At 44.5% G+C, this 17,177-nt stretch overlaps 1 protein-coding gene across 27 annotated transcripts in view; it reads right to left on the minus strand.

Annotated features, from left to right (window-relative positions):
• The window catches only part of Svil (supervillin), a 206,256-nt gene that overhangs the window by 94,549 nt on the left and 94,530 nt on the right, over positions 1-17,177 (minus strand). The window lies entirely within an intron of this gene.

The raw sequence follows: 17,177 nt of genomic DNA on the forward strand, positions 1-17,177 counted from the left end.
TGAACATAAGATATATTACGTAAAGACAGCTGATAACAATTCCATACATGAAGAACACATATCCCGAGTGAACGGGTTAATAAAAACCAGAGAGAGACAAAATTTATAACCAGTCTAATGGCAAGTAATCTGCTTTACAGCTTCATGCATAGGAACCCTTCGTCCGCCCCGAAAACCACAGGCAGATTTCTGACAGAAACTTCTTTGCCTGAGGAAGTACCTTTTACTATTTCATATTTAGGAGCAGAAGCTTGAAAAATAAGTGGAATAAAATATAGCAAGAGCTGGCATTCATTACCTACCCCTGGAACCCTTCCTTAATTCTGGAATTTGGAGATTCTGGCCATCTGGAGAACCACAATAAAATAAATGGTGTAATGCCAATGAAACAGCTCGGGTTTTCCCTCTAACCATACCAGCATCCCCTTAACTACTTAAAGAAGAGAATTCAGTTCACAAAGCTATCAGAGAGTGCAGAAGGAAGCTTCTAAATCAGAACCCGGAATTTTCCAGTTGCTTCTAAATAACACAACCAGGCAGTATCACAATTTTGTTTCTTAGTAGTTTTTAATTGGACGTTGGAAATAATCTGAGCACTTCCTTTTTGTTCAAACACTAGTAGGCGATGCTATTTCAGTAATTAAATTGAAAGCATGTATCTTTCTCTGCGCTGGAAAAGAAGTCATTGAAAAGATAGTATTTTGTTCCAAACTGTCTGACATGAAGAGTTAATAAAAAGAGACTCACTCACCACTGCCTTCGAGATATAATTTATTACAGACAGCATTTGGTTTAGAAAAATATTTGGCTACAGTGAGCACACCCAGAATTTGATTCCAAGTCTGGCGTTCCAATTTAATTCGCAATTTTTCCTATATCAAACTTTACTGGGTCAGCAGTGTCTCTAACTCATTCCTAGAGACATGCACATTTGCAGCAATTACAAGATAAGCTCATTTATAAACTCCGATATTTAAAGGATTGTACAAGAAGACCGGTGTCACTAACCAGGCACGTGAAAAGAACGGACCCAAGGCAAATACGCTACAAAATGAACACAGAGGTGCATTTGCTGTTTCTCTCGCCTTACCTTGTTTCTCAGAGAATTTGAAAGCTCCCAAATAGCTGGAAATTCCTGGGCTTCTGAACATGATTGCACAAGGTTTGGAAACAACTACAACTAAAGCTCTACTAGCAACGACCTTGGGCCGGTCTAAGCAAAATTGGGTTGAGACTATTCCTAGCGCAGGAGGAGAGCGACCAGGCACTCGTGTCCTTGAGTACACGGTAAATGCAAAGGAAAAGGCTGCAGGCAGGAACAAATCAAACCCCTTAATCAGATTACAAGCATAAATTAGGCCTGGAGATGCTGGAACAGACAGGGCTCCAGAGATGGGACAGTTACGAGGTTGCCACTGCAGGGTCACAGCCCTGTCACAGTACGTGCTCCTGCTGCATGGACAGTGTTACAACCTAACCACCGTAGAGATGTTGGGAACAACTCCTCCTTGCCCTAAGAATGAACGAATGAACAAACAAACAAACAAAGAAAGTACAGAGGATCTCAATGTGTAGGGAAGAAGGTGGAGCTCCTAAGTATTCCCAGGCTGTGCCATGCTTGGCTTTGGCTAAGTTAAGTGAAATATTTTACCTAATGGTGAGCCAAACATTCCTATTAAGAATGAAGATTTATGAGCCCCAGATGAGGGAAAAAGTGGGGAAAGCAAGAGCAGATATTACTAGAGGTTCAAAAATGTTAATTTGACACAGAAGCTGTTACGTCTGACCAATAAGACTGCTCCCTGTTTATTATCAACTGCAACACCGGCTCAAGCAGTGATAACTCAAACCAAAGAACAATCGCAGTCCTTAGAGACTGATGATTTCACAGCTAAAAGGTAAGGAGGAGAACCAAGGAAACAGGCTATATTAGACCAGGAGATTGGGCTGGAGAGGTAACTTGTGTCTGGGGAGATAGCTGACCAGCGATTGAGCCCCAGGACTCCAGGTGGGTGAATAAAAATTATGATGCTGTTCATCCCAATCCTGAGGAGGGACCCTGAGTTTGTCTGTCTTTTCATCTTAGGTCTTGTATGCTGGATCCAGCACACAGTAGGTCTACAGCAAATGTTTGTTGAATAGCCATAGGAAATCACGGGCTAGTCTTTTCTGAAAGTTAACATGATTTAAATCATTTTAAAATGATTGCATGGATTTCATATCCTGTGTTCAAACCAGATTGATTTAGACCGAGTTTTCAAACACAAACACACAAGATGAAAATGCGGATTTCTACGCCAAAGGGACGGAGGTGTGGAAATCCGTAGGCGACGTCAGCACTGGCTACCACGGGGTTCATTGGAAGTATTCTCTGTACTTCTCATGACCGCTTAGAAACCAGGAGGAAATATGACAAGTGGGGTCCTAAAAAACCGCAGCCAGGAACACCAGCAGGACTGTGGAGAGCAGGGGGAAACTTTATTGTAAGACTACCAATAAGTAGGAACAAAAAGGAAAGGGTGTGGAAGGAAGAACAGAAAAGGAGGGAAATAGCAGAAGCAATGATTCTGAGAAGAAATAGATCGGTGAGCTGAAATAATATCTGTTTGAATAAATATTCCTGTATAGAGAGTAAAATTTATAAAACAGCATCACTTACTCACCCCATTTGTTTCTGGAAATTACCTCCTATAAAAACTCAACCATAACTATCCTAAATGACTCCCAGTGATCCTTTAGAATCACTTAGGGAATGTCTATTCTAATTTTTAAAAATAAAATTCCAATCCACAATGCAAAGCATTTGGATCGTCTCTGCAAAGTCGTAGTAGATTTGCTACTGGAATGATTTGCCTCATTTAGCAACTCGTATATTTCATTTATCTGCAGAGAAAATTCTAAAATTGCAGTGGTAATTTTCTTAAATTTCAAGCAGAACATAGTTTCTGTTAATGGTGAGGATGATATATTTCCTCCCTAATAGCATTCTGTAGCCCCCATCTGTCCCAGTGAAAGGGATGCCCACAATTCTGTGCCATCCCATCCATATAGGAATACCCCCTAAAATACTGTGGTCTATATTACTGAGGAACACTGACTTCTGGTAGTAAAATATTTTACTAGATATTTTTAAAGTTGTAACTTTAAAATGAAAAAGCTGCAAAAATAAATATTTAAGCTGCCTGTAGATGGGCATGCAAAAATGCTTCCATAGAGGGGCACAAAAGAAAGCCCAGGAGGAAGGAGGGAGGTCTCTGTCATAGCTGGTCATGCACCTGGCACAGCATGTCTTAACACATGGGTGATGGCTGGAGGGGACCTGCATGACCAAGAAGGACATAAAGATGGGCCACTGAGGTGACAAAATCCCAAATGCATTATAATTGGGACAACTGCTTTCCTTAAGTCCAAAACCTCAAAAGGGAAGGGGATGAAAAGAGGGGTGGAGGGTGGAGAAAAGAGAAAAGAAACAGAAGAACAAAGAATTAAAACACACTGTGTACATGTACCAACTCTGCCAGGACTGTAATCATCATGTATTACAAATACATCATGTATTGCAAAAACAAGGACTGAAAAAAATGAATGGGCACAAGGACATTACCGTGGGCTTGTTTATAAATGAATTAAACTGGAAACAGTCTACCCAGTGGGACACATGGAAGATCAGTAAGTAATCTGCACAGAAAACACCAGATTTGAAACTCAGTTACTGATTTGGAAAATGTTTCGTGTTTTGTTATGTTAGACACTCATACTTCATTTGCAAAGACGTAAAAAGATCAGCACATTATCTCATGACTCAAGAGAAAACTCTGTTCATGCTTTTTCCTATTTTCCAAAGTATCCAAGTAAGCATGGTTTATTTCTGTAGTTACCAAAACAATAGCACAAAGAAGATGAACGCAACAGGACCTCTTAAAGTCCCAGGGGCTTAGACTTACACTAAACAACCAGAGGGAAATCTCGGTTGTGAATACACCTGTGCACTGGCCCTATGGCCTCTAGAAACCTGCCCATTTCTGCAGTATGCAGTTTCTTGACTGCCAGTTTAGGAGCTGATGCAGAGAACCACCCCAAATCCCTGATAACACACAACAGTGCTCTGCACACAGGTGGGCCACGATCATACAAAGTATGTGGGTGAACTCTCCTTGTCCACCAACTGTGAATTCACCTGCTAATGGTCTTTGATACAGTCCCTTCTCTCACGGTGCTTCTCTGTCATCAGTCAAACATTTCCTACTCAAACTTTCAACTGCTATCTAGCTAAATATTTACAACAACTCAAGGAGTAATACTGGAGACACACTTCTGGGTGGACTTCTAGCCTTGTGCCTGGCTCGGAACCAAAGAACTACAAATGCTGGTTGAATAAACCAATCAAAAAAAGCTAGTAAGTGGGCAAGCAATGAAATCACTTCTACTCTTAAATTCTTCCTCATTCTTGGCCAATTCTATTTTTCAAGTAAGTGATGCAAAGGACAAATAACGCTACTCTTTCTTCAACTTGTAGAAATCTTCATATCTTTCAGAAATGCAAAGTATAATGTGGAACACAAATATTTGTGTGCGGGCAGAAACAGGAAGACCATGTTAGGGATTCCCTAAGGATATCCTATAAGGGTGAAGAGAGGCTAGACAACTCCTGAGGTCTACCTATGACAATGGCAGTAGGGTGAAGGATGCCAAGGTCAAAAGATAAGAAGGTAGATGACAAAGGATAGCAGGATTGAACCCTGAGGTACTGGGCTGTACAGGTCCCTGCTGCAGCTCAGGTTACAGAAGGCCATGTGAGGAGCAGCTCACTTGTCAGACACACTGAGGACACCTGAACATCTTTGAAACACAAATGACAGCTGTCCTCTGGGGACTGCTCGCATGGAGTAGACAATGGAACCAAAGCCACCGAAAGGAAAGTGCCAAGTACTCCCAGTGGCTACTCAGAGTCACTGGCCACCATACTGGTGAGATGCAGTAAAAGGAACAGAACCTGCTGCCATCACCTGGCTGAGCGCTCAGGGCGCCAGATTCACTCTGTCCTCTGACAGCCACTGGGAATCCTGTTACCGCACCTATCAGCAGCTGAGAAACAGAGCTAGCATGGAATCTAGCACAAACAGCCAACCTGGATGAACTACTCAAAATGTATTTTTAAAGGCAAGCAAGCAACCTCTGGTCAGCCAGAATCTGCAGCATGGCTGGAAAACACAATGCACGTTTAAATTGTAAACAAGTATCACAGCGAAAAGACACAGTCCCCCTCAGAGCCTTCCCCCTCACTTCGAACATACTATAATCCCACTGTTTCTTGTGCCACTTTCTGAAGCAGTTCGGGAAGTACTTTCGTGAGTGTCTCTAGTTGCTTCATCCTGGTCTGAACTGATTTAAAACATTTACCTTTCATCATCATTTTGACTTTGGAGAAGAGGCACAAGGTGCAAGGTGCCAGATCCAGGGAACAAGGTAGATGGAGACAACCCTGGCTTTCTGTTGGGTGGCACAGGCAGCAGCATTCACTTATGTTTTGGTCACGTCTTACAAAGACACTTGCAAAAGAGAACGTCCAGAAGTGCTTCAGAAAGTGGCAGGAAGGATAGGATAAGTGGGTTTGAAGTAAAGGGGACTAATGATGATGACGTGTCTGTTATTGTATAACTTTTTAAAACTTTAAGTGTTCACCACATATGTTGGTTACACCTCGAAACATCAGAGAGAAAAATAGGAAGGAAAATTTGAGATGAAATGAGAGAAGCAAGATGAATCTCTGCATGCTGTAGCCCCCTGCTGAACCCACGCAGGGAACTAAACGTGGAAGTGAACTGGGCTCAGGCTCCTGCCAGGCCCATGTGGTGGTATCTTGCCTTCCCTCTGTGGGCTCCCTGGATAAAAGTGAGACCACTCCAGGCCTCCTGGGAAGAAGGCTGAAATTCAGGCGACACAGAGCCCTGTGAAATTGTGACTGTGTCTGACCGTGTACCGCTGTGAGTTATGGATTCATTTCTAAAACCAAGGCGTGCCCTAGCAATGATTTTAATGAAATTTTCTACAAGCTACTAAAGATGATGGCTGGGCTTCAATTCCAAAGTTAAAGATGGATTTTTATAGCCCAGTGAAGGGGTATTTTGTATGCCAGAACCAGCCATAAATGGTATTCTCATTTTCTCTGGTGGATTCTATTTATGTGCCCAGACCCTTAATCGGCAGCAGAACTGCCTGACGTGAGGTAATCCCACCAGCAGGAAGCCCATTTAGCCCTCTCATTTTCCTTTTATCGCATGCTGCCTAGCCACACGCTTCAGAGTCCGTGCTGTGATCCATTTCTCCTCCTGCACGCCCTGAAAAAGGTCTCATAAGCTCGGGTTGGTAGTCATATTTTGGACAAGTCTGCAAATAAAATTTCGTGTTACATCACTTCTTAAGGTAATTTAAAACAGAGCACAGATGTGGAGATGAAAGGGGCAAAAGCACTTTCAGCGATGAGACATATTACAGCTCACAGCCACTTCTTCAGCAGATGCATTGAAAGAAAATCATGCCAGCTTTCGCATACCTGAGAATTCTTTTTTGAAGCAAAGGCTTATTTCATTTCCCTCAAAGACTTACTGATGTCTTTAAAATAAAGTTCAAATGAGTCATGTGAACATTTGTAGAGAAAATTCTCTCTCAACATTTTGATTTCTGGTGGATACTGAATCTATTGCTAGTGATTCTTGGGAAGAAAAATCCAGGTACCTCAGAGAATGGCCAAGAGAGACTCAGAGCAAGAATGCAGTACAGACCTCACTTCCCTGTTGTAAATGTGCTCTGGAGACTGAGGGTGCAGCTCAGTGGTTCAGGTGCTCCAGTGACAGGCATGGAGCCCTAGGTTTGATCCCTAGCATTGTAAGAAGAGACAAATAAAATAAATGATGAAATACACACACAATAAGATATTACTCAGCCTTAAAAAGAATATTCAGATACATGCTATAACACGGATGAAGCTGAGAGAATCAGGCTAAGTGAAATAAACCAGTCAAAAACTGTATGCGGTCCCCGGAGAAGTCAAATGCATGCATTCAGATGGGAGAAAGGTTTTTGACAGGGGTGGAAGAAGCACTGTTTAAGGGGTGACAAATGCTGGTGATGGCTACATGGTAATGCAAAGTACCCTTTACCACTGAAGAGTAGCGGACATTGAGCTTTCCATGTGCACATTTGGCCATAATAGGAACAGTCCATGGAAGGTAAGTCATAAGCTGACACAAGACCAGGATAAGCTCTGGGAGCTGCACTGGATGTCACTGAGGTAGATGGTGTGGGGCCAGCTCGCTGTGTCTGCAAGGTTAGGGAGGCTCCAAAAATATCTGTGCCCTACACAAAGTACCTGCCACCATGACCTCTTCAGCAATGATTTGACAAACGTGTCTAAGTGCCACTGGGTGAAATCCACAGTGGAGCACGGTGAGGGGCGTACCATCACGTCATCTCCACTCTCCCTGGAAAGGAGACCTCGCGTGGAGGGGAAAGGGGCTGACATGGTTACAGCCGTCCAGGGAGCATGAGAAGCTTCTGCCAACTCCCATCATTTAGTGCTCGCTGCTGATGGCTTTCACAGGAACAGAAAGCAAGGAAACACTGAGTCATCAGCTACGAGAATATTTTATGAGTCTGGGAGTCCAGATGGCAGACAGTAAATACATAAAATGACACCTGATAGACCCAGGCAGTTCTGGAGCTCACTTGAGTGATGTGAAGAAACAGCTTGGAGTGATTTGGGGTCTCTCTGACCTCAGAAGGGCATCTTCATGGAAATAACAGTTGACAACCACAACAAATAGGGGTGTGCCATGCCAAGAAATACTCAGCAACCTGCCAGCCCTAATGTTGTTGATGCTCCTCGTGAGTCACATTAGTGGGTACCCAGGATGTAACCCAGGCTCTGGGAACAGATTCCAGAATGTGTGTTGAGGCTGGGCAGGGCCATGAGGGTTCCTGAATTCGTCTTGGTCCAGGGGAGGGCAGCTCCAAGAAAGCAGATCCTGTGCCCACGGTATGGGTGGCATGGGAAGATTAAGACCAGAGAATCACGGACACATTCTTCACTGGGCTAGAACAGCTAACGACCTGTTTATCCTGCTAGGGAAGTTTGATATTGGCTGCGAGATGATGGCAAATGGGAGCAGCCCTCTGAGTCACATGCTTTTCTTCCTTACCCCAGAAGATTCTGGTTGGCTTCAAAGCTGAAAAGCGACAACATAGGGCCTTCACAATGTTAAACCCAGGAGTGGGAAAATAGAACAATCAGGATGAGTCAGATGAGAGAAGGCTTCCTGGGGAAGGAGCCAGGTGAGCTCAGGTGGAAGAAAGTCAGGGCAGGAGGGGAATGGAGAGGCAGCCCTGGAAAGAGGTGACAATGGCCCAAGGGATGGAATGAGAACAGGGCTTCACAGTGGCATGAGCTTACATGGACCCATTGCACAGGGGTCCTAGCCAGGCCACAAGGAAACATCAGAGCCAGTCTGAAGCCAATGGAGGAAAAATAAATTGAATTCTCATCTCTCCCAACACCAAGATACTGTGTTTCAGGCAGGGTATGTCTCCTCAGAAGCGTGCATGTGCTCACACGGTCCTCCCTCACACAGAGCCTGTGTCTCTCATCATTCCAACATCTGACTGGGACCTAACACAGACAGTTGGGTGTGGGGCACACGACTGTAATCCCAGCTACGCTGAAGGCTGAGGATCACAAGTTCGAGGCCAGCCTTGGTGAGACCCTGTGTCAGAATAAGAAACAGAAAAGGGCTTGGATGGAGCTTAGTGTGAGGCCCTAGATTCAATCCCCAGGACCACCAAGAAAAAAACAAAACAAACACAGGTACATTCATTATTGTGATAAGTCACAAAATACTAGGCATGACCTTCCAGCCACCACATCACACTGGCTAGTGACATCCGAAGTTAGTGAAACGGAGTGGTCGGGATATGCAGGAGAGCTGTGGTTGGGAGGAGGATGTGAATTCTGGCTAATGCTTTCCCCTAGCTGCATAACCCTTCGGGTTAGATGGTCCTCTGCATTTCTGCATCAGTAAAACAGTCAAGCCTATAATGGTTGCATCTGTACTGAACACAAGCAGACTTTTGCCCTTGCTCCCCCAAGCTATCTAGTATAATGATGACTTACACAGCATATATACCGTATGAAGTATTCTAAATACTCCGGAGATGATTTCAAGTATGCGGAAGGTGTATGTAAGTTACATGCTGGTACTGCACTGTCCCATATAAGGTACATGAGTGTCCTTGGGTTTGGGGGTCTTCCAGGGTCCTTGCACTGATGGATATCAGGGGACGACCGTGTTCACTCCATCTCCAGAGCACATCCTTTCCTGCACAGGATGTGCTGAGCACCCACAGTCAGGCTGCCAGGTGCTAGCATGGATACTGAGTTCCTACCCTCCGTGAGTTCGCATTCTAGATAAGGATGTCTCCTGTGAAGTCAGGGATGCGTGTGTTCCAAGTGCCGAGGTCCTTAACCAGCTTGCTACCTGCTGATGGCTTCCTGTCCTCCTCTTCCTTCCAGTGCTCCAGTCATGTGCATGTGCCTGTCCCTCATAGATGAGCCATTCTTCCCGGGTGTGCTGAGACCCAGGTCCCTAGAAGCTGAGAGCAGCCAGCACTGGAAGGAGCATCACTGCAGGATTACTGCGAGGATTCGCTTCCTACAAGACACGGCACTGGGCATTTCCTTCCTCCTGTCTCTAAACACCAGCACAGGAGCTGACGCCTTGGAGCTGTGACTGTGTGAAGTGTGTAAGCTTCAGGGTTTTGGGGGAAGATAAATTGTCCTACTGTTTTTTACACTTATTATTGCACCACTGGCATCGTTCACTTATTACAATAACTAAGGAATCATTAAACATAACTGATGAAAGCAGTACAATCCATTTGGGTCCGGCTCTCATTGCGAAGTTAGAACGTGTGCTGGTGATGTAGCTAAGTAGTACAATGTCTGCTCACCATGCATGAGGCTCTGGGTCTGATCCCCAGCACAGTGAAAAGGGAAATAAAAGATGCAGTTGTGGTTTGCTCCTTTCTTCTTGGTTTACTGTCCAACTACTACACCAAAAGCAGAAACATTAAACTCAACAAACAAGAAGCTGTGGAGACCAGCAACAGGCACACACTTGTTGGAGGCGAGGCCTCCTGCCTTGGGGTGAAACACAGGCTCCTCCTCTATTTGCTTATCAATTGCACGTGCAACATGAAGCTTTGGTTCCTGAGCCACACCTGTGGAAGAAACTGAGCTGCCTGAACCCAAATTTCAGTCCAGGAAGCGCCATCTTCCCTCATGTTTAGTTACTGCACCATGTGAGGGAAGAGCTCAAAGAGAAGAAGAGTTAAGTGGAGTTCAGGGTTCCCGCATGCTCAGTCTCGGCTCTGAAACAGCAACAGGATGAGTCCACCTTGCTGTCACCACAGAGCACAAGGAAGGCAAAGGTACCAGGCCAAGTCCCCGGGGCTCTCCAGCTCCACATGCCCTCTGCTGGTGGTGAGGCAGCCAGTCTGTCCCCAGATGCAAGCTCTTTGGCCTGCCTAATAAGGCCACTGCAAGTTGACTGGCTGGCTCCTGGTCGCCCACTGTTTACCCTGCAGACTGGGCTGGCCAGCAAAGCCAGAGCCGCACCTTTGGCAGACAAAGGGTTACACTTTGCCAACAACTGTTAAAGGGCCCGTACTCTTGGTCCATTTCCATAATAATAGAAATTCCTCTGAGGTCTGAGTGCTCCAGCCACAGGCTCAGTTTACTGGGTTAAAGAAAGCATCACTTGAGCAGTGGCCAGCAAGCCAGGCTGTTAAGGAGAATCTTCTTTTGGCTTCTTTGACTTCTCCCAGCCTTTTTCTCCAGCTTCATCAGAAAGCTCACTAAAAAGTCCATCTGTACAGGGATTTATTTAGCATGCATGTGACTCCCTGAGGCTCGCTGACTTCAAAATAGCACCCCACTGCCTACAAATAGATTGCCTGTCCTGGATGCTTAGAAGAGTTACTGGGTCAGGTGCAGTGCAGGAGCCACTGCTCTCGGGAAGACAAGTAAGTGCCAGCAAAACGAAATTTCTCTATTTTCAACAAAGGAGGCTGAGTAGTTGGGCAGACCAGGCTTGGATATTCTTAATTCCATAAAGTTCAGGCTCGGAGACACTCCCATTCTCCAGGCCCCTTGTACTTCTATATAAGGAAAAGAACAGATCTGGAGTGATGAATCTCCGCACATTCATCACTGACATGTCCCTAACTGTTGGCCCTCAGTCCCTTTCTTGTCTGAAGGCATTCCACCCCGGCGCTCACCAGAGTTTACTGTGTCCTAACCGAGTCTTTAATAGCAAAAAGCCACATCATGTCACCTTATTTTAATATTCACATTTTCATGTTACTGTATATATATTTTTTTTGGTAATTTTCTAATAACTCAACATACAGCATCAGTTCTTGTATCTCTGAGGAATGCAAGTCTGGGGTTTTTGAAGCAGGAGTTATGAAAAGTGGATCCCTACTACATACTCATGCATTTTCATTAACTCAGAGTTGACCAAGGCAAAGTAGTCCTGTGGGGATTCTATAATGGGGGGACTAAGAGTTTCTTTCTAGATGTTTATGGCAAAGTAGAGACAACCAAGCACACGGGACTGGACCCCAAAATACCGGCCTTCTGCTCTGGGCCAGCGGCTCGGAAAGCGTAATTTTAGAAAGTTTCATTAGCTGCCACACGGTTTTACACACCTTTGCCCTCGGCCTTGACACTCAGGGAAACAGCTTCATCTCTTCTAAAGTAGATAAGGCAGAGGAAGAGCCACAGCTGGGTGACAGCATGGGCACCAGCATGGGCACGCAGGACCCCTTAAAGAGGCCCTGGCTCCTTAAAGAGGGCTGGGGCTGCAGGCGGCCAGGGTTCACTCTATTGTTCCTCCATAGCCAGACCTCAAGACCACAGGAACTGCAAAGTGACGATGGTAATCCAAGAATAATTTCCTAAATCACTAGCAATGTCGAAGGAACTAACAGGGAGTTTGCTTTAATTAAATACGATACTGTAAAAGAAAATTCCTCTCTTTATAGTCCCTGTGACTGACTCTGGGTAACAACAGAGATATCCCTGATGGGCCCTCCCACGGGTACTTCTGAGTTAAGCGAGCTTGCCCAACAGGTTTCCAGCACAAGACAGCTATTCATGCACTAGACTGTATTAAAACAGCAACGGACACCTAGTTATGCAGGTACAGATTTAGGCACTCTCTGGTAGCAGAGCTGGAACCACTGGCTTTTCCCCTTGACATGAAAACTGCCAACTACCAGGACAAAATGATGGGTTTTAATCAGATCTTCTGTTCTGAAGAGGAAAGGGTCTCTTCACTTTCCAATCTATAGTGTACCCTTTTATTTCAGACACACACGCTATGTATCCATAGCGTAGCATGGCAGGAAGTGATCGTAAAATGATTCTGCACTCTATCAGGACTGGGGTGTCCTTTGCGGCAGGGCACCTGCCTGGCATATGCAAGACCCTAGCTTTAATCCCCAGCACTGCAAAAAAAAAAAACCTAAATGGTCATTTGCTATCTATTTATACACTGCTTTATTTTAAGCACATTATCACGCTATTTTTATGGACATATTTTTAACTTGAACATATGATTAACCTGTGTATTAAGGTTAAAATACACTAATGCAGCTGGAAACCTACTCCTGCAGTTTTAGTTTAGCTTACAGTTATCTACATCCAGGAGTCTCCATGAAAGTATTAAACCTTTCTTTTAAAGAATTCCTTAAAAACTCCATTCCTTGACTGCACTATGTCGCCCCCTAGTGGCGGAAATAAATTGGTGCGCCTCCCAAAATCAGCTTTACAAAGAAGGCTACTCTTAATTCACTGGCAACATTGCAGCTAGGACATTTCTGTTCAGGGCAGCTTGATCATGCCCAAGAATATGTGAAAATTTAAGAGTTAGTATATTGCTTCATTTATTTGTTCAGTCCTTCAATAATTTATTGAGTACCCTGTAGACCAAACCTTGTTCTGGGGCTGGGGATACTGTGAGAGCAACTTTCTGACCACACAGGCTCAAATTCTAGTGATAAACGCATCAAACATGACTGTACTGTGATTTGCTTTTGCCTTCATGCAGGCATAATGTATTTTATGTACATGAAAGAGCAAATACTCCGGAAATGCCAGTGCCTGGTTGCCAGCTTCTCTCTCCACCTACTTTCCTGCCATTCTGGGTCCCCACCCTTTCCTCAGCTCAGAGCCTCGCCACTGTGCCCTCTAAGTACCTGAGGAATAAAATGATTATGGGCCTAAGAAGGCAAACTCAAGAATCCAACCAACAGGTTTTACCATCAGCTAAAAGAAAGGAGGGTTGCTATTCTCAATGGTCCACACTATGAACTAAAACATTTACAGTGATAACAGTGAGGCAGTCTCATAAAAAAGGAACAGGTCTCTATATTACTGCAATAATAGACCATAATAAAAAAGGAACAGGTCTCTATATTAATGCAATAATAGACCATAATAAAAGGGTCCTATGCAAACACTGCAACTGTGCAAACATTTTATTCAGAATCTCACATCAGACAAAATAATCATCATTAACTCACACACTGAAGAATACTTGTTTTCCTACTCTTTACTCAGAGCCTCATTTTAAAAATACTCGCGACATCAGAAGGATAATTTCTGCAATACATCAGTTCTTACAGATGCTGGGTGCTGTAGAATACACCAAGCCAGCGAGCAGGATTCTCATGCCAACTTGGAGCACTGGCCTTGGCTGGGTGAAGCTACGGAGGCAGGGTTGGCACCCCCTTGGGGAAGTGGGGACCCTGGATGCCCGCTGTGCTGCCCTTGGCTCAGGAGGGAGCTGTGGCTCTGCTGCTACTCCATGCTGGACCCAGAAACGGGCAGCATGTTCACAGCACTTGAAGGGTTTATTCTGCTGGGCTGATATTCCCTGTTTTAAGTGTGAAAGTACAACACACCCAATACATAACCTATAAAACAAAGCCTCTTGGATATTTCACAAGCCAGGGAGCAGGAGAGTCTCCTACGAGCGTGAAATTTCACAAAAGCTCGACACATACTGGTTCTCATTTCTGTTTAAAATTCTATGGGCAACATTCAGTTTCTTGCTACTGAGATTCTTCCATTAATAGAAAGGCCCCTGACATGGAGACCCCAAGGTTATGGGGCCTCAGAGTTATGTAGGAAGCGGGCACATTTTGTAAGCTCTAATACAGGATCCAAATTAATAGTAAGCATAAACAAGTAAAGTTAAAATATTCAACTGAGCATAGTTAGGTAGAACTTTCTTTTTGGAAAAGCAGCTTACTTGATTTTCAAACAAAATGTGTGTGATGATTAAATTTTAAGTCTTAACAAAATTCAAATAATTAAAAAAAGTATTTTCTTCATAGCCAATGCCTACAGTTCATTCTACCGATTTACGTTCTAATCTAGGTTATTCTTCAGATCTGTCAAAAGGAAGGAGGACAGAGGTTTAAATTAACCTAAGTTTCCCAAGTTCCAATTTATTAATCCACTGACTGAAATTTTAAACAGGAGTACAACTTTGGGCTTTTAGGGTCGCATTGAAAGTCATCTAAGATGGCGACCTAGGCTTAAACACTCCCACAAAGATTTGATCCTCTTATTTGGATTGTGTTTAAAAGTTTTTGAGAGCCACATTGATATTTGTATAGTTAGAAGACAATTATGCAAAAACATAGGGACTGTAATTTTACACTATCATTACACTACAGTTTTATTTCATAAAACTTTACACTATTTTAAAAATGAAAACAAACACTGTAGAGTCTCTGTGGGCTATTACTGGAGCCAGCTGGAAGTCAACTATGAAGTGTCTGAAAGCCACCTTGGAACCCTTACATGGAGGACCTAGGCTGATGTCCCTGCAGCTCCTAGAACACTTCTGGGAGGAACTGAAGGGCATCTCTCACTCCCCCGCTGCCCAGTGGGGTGATTCTAAGTAAGGTTAGGCCATGCATGGGGGTCGGGCTGCCTCTCCATGAAACTCAGGTCCTCCATAACGAAGCTGTCTCACTGAGACCCAACCACAGAGGTTCTCACAACTCAAAGCTGTCCAATGCCCACCACTCCCTCCTTGTGTGGCCTTTCTGCCCAGGAATTCTCGGGGCTCAAGAAATTCTACCTTTACCTCCAAACTTCTAAGTTAAAGAATGATTCCTTATGGGACCTCCCAAATTAGAAACATATTATTTTGGACAATGTGTCAAAGTTTATTAAGAATCTCTAACACCACACACAGAACAAGAAATAGTCAATACATCCTGGCATTTTAAAAAAGATGGTAATATGTTAAATGGAATTTCTGTACTTGGGGATTCAGAAGAGTTGTTTTATTCTTAATGTCTACCCAATTCTAAAAGCTTGGCAAAACTTTGGAGACAGTCAGAAGATCACTAGCGGCCAAGGCCTGGCAGAGTGGGGAAGGCAGGGGGATGAACAGGTCGAGCAGAGGGGTTTATTTCAGGACAGTATTATAATGGTGGGCATTTGGTGCTCTAAACTTGTCAAAATCCATAGGTTGCATAACACAAGTGTTATGCAATGTGGCTGATCATGGCTGATCATGGTGGGTCAATGCAGGTTCACTGATTGCACCAAACATACCCTTCTGCGGGCAGTCATGACGGGAAAGGCAGGACTAGTGGGCTTGCAGCTATAGGGAAATCCCTGTATCTTCTGCTTATTTGGCTGTGAACCTGAAACTGCTTTAAAAATATTTACACACACACACACACAGACACCATACTGTAGAATTCTAGTCCCTGCTGTATTTCATAGGCTGAAAACATTCTGGAAGATGACAACCACAGGCTGGGGCTGGGAGGCAGCACTAGTCCAGTGATGAAGGTACCTCCTTGTCTCCTAGTTACACCTTTGCTTTCCCAGTTCTCCTAAACCAGGAACCCTAAACCCAAGTCCTTTATGGCATTTCGGATCCTCCTAAATGAGACTTTGGAAGAGCCACCTCTGCTCACCAGAACAGAGATAGCTGCCTCAGGAGGCAAAGAAATGTGACTCGGATGGGAGGAGCTGGGCGGGCTCCGGTCCTCAGGAGTTAGTCGAGGCCCACCCAGCCACGTACCCTCAGAGTGAGGTGGGCTCTGCTGAGGGAAGCCCGCAGGTGAGGACAGGGGACATGAAAGCACTGAGATGCACATACCCAGAGACAATGGATGGCACACCACGGCACAGAGAGGCTGCCTGAGGGCAGGCATGTGGCTCACCACAGCAGTGCTCCTTTGTAAAGGAGTGTACAGGCAGTCACTATCGGTTTAGTACCAAAGAAAGCAGATTCCATTCATCCTACTATGTGCACAATGGAGAAAAGAGCAACCACAAATGTAAAATCAGAATGAAACATCTTCTGGGTGGGCAAATTTTTGAAACTCATCTTTCAGGATGAAAATACATATACACTAAGGCAAAACCATAATTTTAAGGCATCTAATTCTAGCCCGGGAAGCCCCTCTATAACCATGGATACATCAGGAGTTCTCAGATCACACTGTCCCTCCAAACATGGCACACAGGACCCAGGGTGCCAGGCCACCAGTCATGAAGTGACTCATAGACATAGGCTTCCTCCTGCAGGCATCCCTGTTTCACTGCTGTTGTGGTTTACATCTAAAATGTCCCCTCAAAAGTTTTGTGTTCAGAGGTGGTGCTTTTACAAGGTGACCAGAACATACAGCACTGCATTCACCAGTGAGTTAATCCACAGAAGAGTTTAGAGCTGCCTGTGCAGTTAGCAGGCGGGCCCTGGTACAGGAAGTGGTCTCTGGAGGCATGGCCTTGGAAGGTATGAATCTTTCTTTGGTTCCTCCCTTCTTTTTGCTTCTTGGTTGCCTTAAATAGAGAAGTTTTCTTCTGCCATGCATTTCTGCCTTTGAGCTAGGTGCCCATGAACTAAACCTACTGAAACCATGAGCCGTAATAAACCCCATGCTTTAAACTGTGGATATCAGGTATTTCGTCCTGGGAACAGAAAAGTGACTGATACCATGGCCTTGTTTCCCTTTGCCTTACACTGAGATTTGTGTCCTTAAGAAACAGCAGCCTCCTCTACTCTCCTGCCCATGGCCAAGGT

Source organism: Cavia porcellus, unplaced genomic scaffold (genome assembly GCF_034190915.1).
Source record: "Cavia porcellus strain 051 isolate PalLab524CR breed Dunkin Hartley unplaced genomic scaffold, mCavPor4.1 scaffold_7, whole genome shotgun sequence".
NCBI lineage: Eukaryota > Metazoa > Chordata > Mammalia > Rodentia > Caviidae > Cavia > Cavia porcellus.